The sequence below is a fragment of the Gallinula chloropus genome, assembly GCF_964237585.1.
Source record: "Gallinula chloropus genome assembly, contig: HAP1_SCAFFOLD_386, whole genome shotgun sequence".
Classification (NCBI taxonomy): domain Eukaryota; kingdom Metazoa; phylum Chordata; class Aves; order Gruiformes; family Rallidae; genus Gallinula; species Gallinula chloropus.
The window spans coordinates 52,163-59,604 of record NW_028168381.1 but is presented as its reverse complement, the minus strand read 5'-3'; positions in this window follow the sequence as shown (position 1 = coordinate 59,604).

The following is a 7,442-nucleotide window of genomic DNA, read 5'->3' as shown; positions in this document are numbered from 1 at the left end:
AGGTCTTTGGGTCCTGGCTCCTTCGCTTTGGGAGCAGTCGCTGGACGTTCGGCACGTTGGCCGGAGAGTGCTTCTCGGGCCGCGACCTGCAACCGGGCAGGTACCTCCCAGGTTCCCGGCCCAACGAAAGCCCCCAGACCCAAATGGAGAGGGGCTGCTTGGGGGCCCCCTGGGGCCCCTTCAGGCCAGCTAGGTCTTTGGGTCCTGGCTCCTTCGCTTTGGGAGCAGTCGCTGGACGTTCGGCACGTTGGCCGGAGAGTGCTTCTCGGGCCGCGACCTGCAACCGGGCAGGTACCTCCCAGGTTCCCAGCCCAACGAAAGCCCCCAGACCCAAATGGAGAGGGGCTGCTTGGGGGCCCCCTGGGGCCCCTTCAGGCCAGCTAGGTCTTTGGGTCCTGGCTCCTTCGCTTTGGGAGCAGTCGCTGGACGTTTGGCACGTTGGCCGGAGAGTGCTTCTCGGGCCGCGACCTGCAACCGGGCAGGTACCTCCCAGGTTCCCGGCCCAACGAAAGCCCCCAGACCCAAATGGAGAGGGGCTGCTTGGGGGCCCCCTGGGGCCCCTTCAGGCCAGCTAGGTCTTTGGGTCCTGGCTCCTTCGCTTTGGGAGCAGTCGCTGGACGTTTGGCACGTTGGCCGCAGAGTGCTTCTCGGGCCGCGACCTGCAACCGGGCAGGTACCTCCCAGGTTCCCGGCGCAACGAAAGCCCCCAGACCCAAATGGAGAGGGGCTGCTTGGGGGCCCCCTGGGGCCCCTTCAGGCCAGCTAGGTCTTTGGGTCCTGGCTCCTTCGCTTTGGGAGCAGTCGCTGGACGTTTGGCACGTTGGCCGGAGAGTGCTTCTCGGGCCGCGACCTGCAACCGGGCAGGTACCTCCCAGGTTCCCGGCCCAACGAAAGCCCCCAGACCCAAATGGAGAGGGGCTGCTTGGGGGCCCCCTGGGGCCCCTTCAGGCCAGCTAGGTCTTTGGGTCCTGGCTCCTTCGCTTTGGGAGCAGTCGCTGGACGTTTGGCACGTTGGCCGGAGAGTGCTTCTCGGGCCGCGACCTGCAACCGGGCAGGTACCTCCCAGGTTCCCGGCCCAACGAAAGCCCCCAGACCCAAATGGAGAGGGGCTGCTTGGGGGCCCCCTGGGGCCCCTTCAGGCCAGCTAGGTCTTTGGGTCCTGGTTCCTTCGCTTTGGGAGCAGTCGCTGGACGTTTGGCATGTTGGCCGGAGAGTGCTTCTCGGGCCGCGACCTGCAACCGGGCAGGTACCTCCCAGGTTCCCGGCCCAACGAAAGCCCCCAGACCCAAATGGAGAGGGGCTGCTTGGGGGCCCCCTGGGGCCCCTTCAGGCCAGCTAGGTCTTTGGGTCCTGGCTCCTTCGCTTTGGGAGCAGTCGCTGGACGTTTGGCACGTTGGCCGGAGAGTGCTTCTCGGGCCGCGACCTGCAACCGGGCAGGTACCTCCCAGGTTCCCGGCCCAACGAAAGCCCCCAGACCCAAATGGAGAGGGCCTGCTTGGGGGCCCCCTGGGGCCCCTTCAGGCCAGCTAGGTCTTTGGGTCCTGGCTCCTTCGCTTTGGGAGCAGTCGCTGGACGTTTGGCACGTTGGCCGGAGAGTGCTTCTCGGGCCGCGACCTGCAACCGGGCAGGTACCTCCCAGGTTCCCGGCCCAACGAAAGCCCCCAGACCCAAATGGAGAGGGGCTGCTTGGGGGCCCCCTGGGGCCCCTTCAGGCCAGCTAGGTCTTTGGGTCCTGGCTCCTTCGCTTTGGGAGCAGTCGCTGGACGTTCGGCACGTTGGCCGGAGAGTGCTTCTCGGGCCGCGACCTGCAACCGGGCAGGTACCTCCCAGGTTCCCGGCCCAACGAAAGCCCCCAGACCCAAATGGAGAGGGGCTGCTTGGGGGCCCCCTGGGGCCCCTTCAGGCCAGCTAGGTCTTTGGGTCCTGGCTCCTTCGCTTTGGGAGCAGTCGCTGGACGTTTGGCACGTTGGCCGGAGAGTGCTTCTCGGGCCGCGACCTGCAACCGGGCAGGTACCTCCCAGGTTCCCGGCCCAACGAAAGCCCCCAGACCCAAATGGAGAGGGGCTGCTTGGGGGCCCCCTGGGGCCCCTTCAGGCCAGCTAGGTCTTTGGGTCCTGGCTCCTTCGCTTTGGGAGCAGTCGCTGGACGTTTGGCACGTTGGCCGCAGAGTGCTTCTCGGGCCGCGACCTGCAACCGGGCAGGTACCTCCCAGGTTCCCGGCCCAACGAAAGCCCCCAGACCCAAATGGAGAGGGGCTGCTTGGGGGCCCCCTGGGGCCCCTTCAGGCCAGCTAGGTCTTTGGGTCCTGGCTCCTTCGCTTTGGGAGCAGTCGCTGGACGTTCGGCACGTTGGCCGGAGAGTGCTTCTCGGGCCGCGACCTGCAACCGGGCAGGTACCTCCCAGGTTCCCGGCCCAACGAAAGCCCCCAGACCCAAATGGAGAGGGGCTGCTTGGGGGCCCCCTGGGGCCCCTTCAGGCCAGCTAGGTCTTTGGGTCCTGGCTCCTTCGCTTTGGGAGCAGTCGCTGGACGTTCGGCACGTTGGCCGGAGAGTGCTTCTCGGGCCGCGACCTGCAACCGGGCAGGTACCTCCCAGGTTCCCGGCCCAACGAAAGCCCCCAGACCCAAATGGAGAGGGGCTGCTTGGGGGCCCCCTGGGGCCCCTTCAGGCCAGCTAGGTCTTTGGGTCCTGGCTCCTTCGCTTTGGGAGCAGTCGCTGGACGTTTGGCACGTTGGCCGGAGAGTGCTTCTCGGGCCGCGACCTGCAACCGGGCAGGTACCTCCCAGGTTCCCGGCCCAACGAAAGCCCCCAGACCCAAATGGAGAGGGGCTGCTTGGGGGCCCCCTGGGGCCCCTTCAGGCCAGCTAGGTCTTTGGGTCCTGGCTCCTTCGCTTTGGGAGCAGTCGCTGGACGTTCGGCACGTTGGCCGGAGAGTGCTTCTCGGGCCGCGACCTGCAACCGGGCAGGTACCTCCCAGGTTCCCGGCCCAACGAAAGCCCCCAGACCCAAATGGAGAGGGGCTGCTTGGGGGCCCCCTGGGGCCCCTTCAGGCCAGCTAGGTCTTTGGGTCCTGGCTCCTTCGCTTTGGGAGCAGTCGCTGGACGTTTGGCACGTTGGCCGGAGAGTGCTTCTCGGGCCGCGACCTGCAACCGGGCAGGTACCTCCCAGGTTCCCGGCCCAACGAAAGCCCCCAGACCCAAATGGAGAGGGGCTGCTTGGGGGCCCCCTGGGGCCCCTTCAGGCCAGCTAGGTCTTTGGGTCCTGGCTCCTTCGCTTTGGGAGCAGTCGCTGGACGTTCGGCACGTTGGCCGGAGAGTGCTTCTCGGGCCGCGACCTGCAACCGGGCAGGTACCTCCCAGGTTCCCGGCCCAACGAAAGCCCCCAGACCCAAATGGAGAGGGGCTGCTTGGGGGCCCCCTGGGGCCCCTTCAGGCCAGCTAGGTCTTTGGGTCCTGGCTCCTTCGCTTTGGGAGCAGTCGCTGGACGTTTGGCACGTTGGCCGGAGAGTGCTTCTCGGGCCGCGACCTGCAACCGGGCAGGTACCTCCCAGGTTCCCGGCCCAACGAAAGCCCCCAGACCCAAATGGAGAGGGGCTGCTTGGGGGCCCCCTGGGGCCCCTTCAGGCCAGCTAGGTCTTTGGGTCCTGGCTCCTTCGCTTTGGGAGCAGTCGCTGGACGTTTGGCACGTTGGCCGGAGAGTGCTTCTCGGGCCGCGACCTGCAACCGGGCAGGTACCTCCCAGGTTCCCGGCCCAACGAAAGCCCCCAGACCCAAATGGAGAGGGGCTGCTTGGGGGCCCCCTGGGGCCCCTTCAGGCCAGCTAGGTCTTTGGGTCCTGGCTCCTTCGCTTTGGGAGCAGTCGCTGGACGTTCGGCACGTTGGCCGGAGAGTGCTTCTCGGGCCGCGACCTGCAACCGGGCAGGTACCTCCCAGGTTCCCAGCCAACGAAAGCCCCCAGACCCAAATGGAGAGGGGCTGCTTGGGGGCCCCCTGGGGCCCCTTCAGGCCAGCTAGGTCTTTGGGTCCTGGCTCCTTCGCTTTGGGAGCAGTCGCTGGACGTTTGGCACGTTGGCCGGAGAGTGCTTCTCGGGCCGCGACCTGCAACCGGGCAGGTACCTCCCAGGTTCCCGGCCCAACGAAAGCCCCCAGACCCAAATGGAGAGGGGCTGCTTGGGGGCCCCCTGGGGCCCCTTCAGGCCAGCTAGGTCTTTGGGTCCTGGCTCCTTCGCTTTGGGAGAAGTCGCTGGATGTTTGGCACGTTGGCCGGAGAGTGCTTCTCGGGACGCGACCTGCAACCGGGCAGGTACCTCCCAGGTTCCCGGCCCAACGAAAGCCCCCAGACCCAAATGGAGAGGGGCTGCTTGGGGGCCCCCTGGGGCCCCTTCAGGCCAGCTAGGTCTTTGGGTCCTGGCTCCTTCGCTTTGGGAGCAGTCGCTGGACGTTTGGCACTTTGGCCGGAGAGTGCTTCTCGGGCCGCGACCTGCAACCGGGCAGGTACCTCCCAGGTTCCCGGCCCAACGAAAGCCCCCAGACCCAAATGGAGAGGGGCTGCTTGGGGGCCCCCTGGGGCCCCTTCAGGCCAGCTAGGTCTTTGGGTCCTGGCTCCTTCGCTTTGGGAGCAGTCGCTGGACGTTTGGCACGTTGGCCGGAGAGTGCTTCTCGGGCCGCGACCTGCAACCGGGCAGGTACCTCCCAGGTTCCCGGCCCAACGAAAGCCCCCAGACCCAAATGGAGAGGGGCTGCTTGGGGGCCCCCTGGGGCCCCTTCAGGCCAGCTAGGTCTTTGGGTCCTGGCTCCTTCGCTTTGGGAGCAGTCGCTGGACGTTTGGCACGTTGGCCGGAGAGTGCTTCTCGGGCCGCGACCTGCAACCGGGCAGGTACCTCCCAGGTTCCCGGCCCAACGAAAGCCCCCAGACCCAAATGGAGAGGGGCTGCTTGGGGGCCCCCTGGGGCCCCTTCAGGCCAGCTAGGTCTTTGGGTCCTGGCTCCTTCGCTTTGGGAGCAGTCGCTGGACGTTTGGCACGTTGGCCGGAGAGTGCTTCTCGGGCCGCGACCTGCAACCGGGCAGGTACCTCCCAGGTTCCCGGCCCAACGAAAGCCCCCAGACCCAAATGGAGAGGGGCTGCTTGGGGGCCCCCTGGGGCCCCTTCAGGCCAGCTAGGTCTTTGGGTCCTGGCTCCTTCGCTTTGGGAGCAGTCGCTGGACGTTCGGCACGTTGGCCGGAGAGTGCTTCTCGGGCCGCGACCTGCAACCGGGCAGGTACCTCCCAGGTTCCCGGCCCAACGAAAGCCCCCAGACCCAAATGGAGAGGGGCTGCTTGGGGGCCCCCTGGGGCCCCTTCAGGCCAGCTAGGTCTTTGGGTCCTGGCTCCTTCGCTTTGGGAGCAGTCGCTGGATGGGCCTTGGGGGACCCTGGGGACCCTAAAGAGCCCTGAGGGGCCCTGGGGGATTCTGTGGGACCCTAAAGTAGCCTGAGGAGCCCTGAGGGACCCTGAGGGACCCTGGGGGACCTTGAGGGACCCTAAAGAGCCGTGGAAGACCTTGGGGGACCCTAAAGAACCCTGAGGGACTCTGGGGGACCCTGAAGAGACCTGAGGGGCCCTGGGGGACCCTTGGGGACCCAAAAGAGCCCTGAAGAACTCTGGGGGGACCTTGAGAAACTTGAGGGTCTCTGGGGGGCCGTAAAGAACCCTGAGGAACCCTGAGGAGCCCTGAAGGACCCTGGAGGCCCCTGGGGGACCTTGAGGAGCCCTGGGGAACCCTGGGGGACCCTGAGGAGCCCTGGGGACCCTAAAGAGCCCTGGGGGACCCTGAGGGACCCTGAGAGACTCTGGGGGCCTCCGAGAAACCCTGGGGGGCCCTAAAGAGCCCTGAGGATCCCTGGGGGACCCTGAGGAGCCCTGGGGGCACTTGAGGGACCCTAAAGAGCCCTGGGGGGCCCTGGGGGACCCTGAGGGACCCTGGGGGACCTTATACGGACTCTGAGGGATCCTGAGGAGCCCTGGGGGACCCTGGGTACCCTAAAGAGCCCTGAGGGCCCCTGGGGGAACCTGAGGGCCCCTGGGGGACCCTAAAGAGCCCTGAGGGGCCCTGGGGGACCCTAAAGAGCCCTGAGGGGCCCTGGGAAGCCCTGGGGGACTCTTGGGGAGCCTAAAGAGCCCTGGGGGACCCTGAGGGACCCTGAGGGACCCTTGGGGACCCTAAAGAACCCGGAGGGGCCCTGGGGGGCCCTGGGGGACCCTGAGGGACCCTGGGGGACCTTATAGGGACTCTGAGGGATCCTGAGGAGGCCTGGGGGTCCCTGGGTACCCTAAAGAGCCCTGAGGGCCCCTGGGGGAACCTGAGGGCCCCTGGGGAACCCTAAAGAGCCCTGAGGGGCCCTGGGAAACCCTAAAGAGCCCTGAGGGGCCCTGGGAAGCCCTGGGGGACTCTTGGGGAGCCTAAAGAGCCCTGGGGGACCCTGAGGGACCCTGAGGGACCCTTGGGGACCCTAAAGAACCCGGAGGGGCCCTGGGGGGCCCTGGGGGACCCTAAAGAGCCCTGGGGGACCCTGAGGGACCCTGAGGGACCTTATAGGGACCCTGAGGGACCCTGAGGAGTTATGGGGGACCCTGGGGGACCCTAAAGAGCCCTGAGGGCCCCTGGGGGACCCTGCAAAACCCTAAAGAACCCTGAGGGACCCTGAGGAGCTCTGGGGGACCTTAAGGGACCCTGAGGGGGCTCTGGGGAACTTGAGGGACCCTAAAGAACCCTGAGGGACCCTGAGGAGCCCTGGGGGACCCTGCAGAACCCTAAAGAGCCCTGAGGGGCCCTGGGGGACCCTTAGGGACCCAAAAGAGCCCTGAAGAACTCTGGGGGGACCTTGAGAACCTTGAGAGACCCTGGGGGACCGTAAAGAACCCTGAGGAACCCTGAGGAGCCCTGAAGGACCCTGGGGGCCCCTGGGGGACCCTGAGGATCCCTGGGGAGCCCTGGGGGACCCTGAGGAGCCCTGGGGGACCCTGAGGGGCCCTGGGGGACACTGAGGGACCCTGAGAAGCCCTGAGTGACACTGAGGGGCCCTGGGGGACCCTAAAGAGGCCTGAGGGGCCCTGGGGGAACCTGAGAAGCCCTGGCGGACACTAAGAGACCCTGGGGGGCCCTGGAGGACCCTAAAGAGCCCTGAGGGGCCCTGGGGGACTCTGTGGGACCCTAAAGTAGCCCGAGGAGCCCTGAGGAACCCTGAGGGACCCTGAAAGGCCGTGGGGGAACCTGAGGAGCCCTGAGGGACCCTGAGGGACCCTAAAGAGCCCTGAGGGGCCCTGGGGGACCTTGAGGGACCCTAAAGAGCCCTGGGGGACTCTGGGGGACCCTTGGGGGCCCAAAAGAGCCCTGAGGAACTCTGGGGGGACCTTGAGAACCTTGAGGGACCCTGGGGGGCCGTAAAGAACCCTGAGGAACCCTGAG